A 1,721-nucleotide genomic window follows, 5' to 3' on the forward strand; every position below is an offset into this window, starting at 1 on the left:
TTTTTTTTTTTTTTTTTTTTTTTATTGTTACAGTATAAAAAACTGTTTGCTCCTTTATGCACAAAAACAAGCTCTAGCTTAACTGGAAAAATGCCTTAAGCTATTCAAAGGCAGTCTGAGCAGGTTTGCACTGTCAACCTCATTTCCATATATTAAATATTACCTAGCCCTCTTGCACTGTCACATCTACCACATTCTTTCTGTCCTTAAAAAGTCTTCATAATCCTTAAACTTTTGCACATTTTGTCATGTTACAATCAGCGTAACTTATTGGAGTTTAACTGAAGATTGAACGCTTCAAGTCAGTGCCTCATTCGAACCTGCTGGGCTGTCTTAGATAGAAAATCTTTTAAACTAATTTGAATGATAAACTGAACTTTACTGGGTTGTTTTGATAACAAGAATAAACTGGAATTTATGCATGATTGAAATTATTTATTTTTTGTAATGTGTCTTGAGAGGATATTGTGAGCCGGCGCTATATAAATGAACTGAATTCACTTCTGCTGCAAATTCAATTTAATTATTTTATCGTAAGTCCTAAGCATCTTTAAAGGTGAAACGATTAAACTTCCCCCCAATCTTCTTTGCAATACAGTATTTAACTGCTACATCTGCATGTTGAGGCTATAAATGGAAAGTATTTTTTTAATCCCCTTACCTGGTTAAATTAACATAAAAAAAGAAAAATGACAGCTAAAGCTCAATCAGACTGAATGGAGATCTGCCGTACATTATTTTTTTAAGCCTAGCCAAAGATTCTGTTTGGTTTGGATCTGAACTTTGACTACACCGATCTAATACATGGCTGTAGTTCATCTCCAGGACACAACTTGTATTTTGTTTTAACAGATAGGCATGGTACCCACAGGCTTCTGGTAGTTAGAAATGATTTATCTGTAGTTCTCCCTACAGTTATCCTGAAATGTGATTCTGCTCCTGTCTCAAGTCATGTGTAGTCTCAAAGAGGTTTTCTTCTGATTTTTATTTAGAAAAGATTTTGAAAACTATTTTGTTCCTTTCACTTCATGATGCATTACTTTTTGTTTTTTGGTTTTTCACAGAAAATGTAAAGAAATATATTATTGATTGTGGTTGAAATTTAACAAGTTTAACTTTTTTTTTTCAAGTCTTTGTTTATGGGAATACTTCATTTTAATAATACCCAGAATATGTGTTCTTACACATCTACTATTCTATTCTCATTTAACAAATAAACATACCAAACATTTCTTTAAAGTGCTATCTTATTTACATTTATGCCCACTATTATTTTTGAAATTGAGAGACAATAAAATGAATAAAGGACATCAAGGATATCAGCTGTGAAACTGTTTTTTTTTTTTTCAAAAGTGGATAACACTTTAAGCTCTGATGTGAATTATCTATTATATTAAAGATTTGTCTTGTCATGCTTTCACAGCGTTTAAATAACATTGACTTCTAGTTTACAGTTACATCTAAATCATGTAGGCTCTCCATAAAAGTTGGTGTTCTTCTACATGTGGTTTATTGCGGTTAAGCTGTGCAGCCATAGCAACCTATTATTGTCTTATTAAAAACAGAACAAGAGTAGTATTGGGCTGGTTTATTGTGCGGCCATGTATGGAGAGTTTATGGTTATGTAACCTAAATGAACAAGCCGGGGATACTGCGGACCTTACAATATTCGGAAATACATATTTGGTATGCGCTCAAAAATGAAGAGCGTTCATTGGTGA

Source organism: Poecilia reticulata, linkage group LG11 (assembly GCF_000633615.1).
Source record: "Poecilia reticulata strain Guanapo linkage group LG11, Guppy_female_1.0+MT, whole genome shotgun sequence".
Lineage (NCBI taxonomy): Eukaryota > Metazoa > Chordata > Actinopteri > Cyprinodontiformes > Poeciliidae > Poecilia > Poecilia reticulata.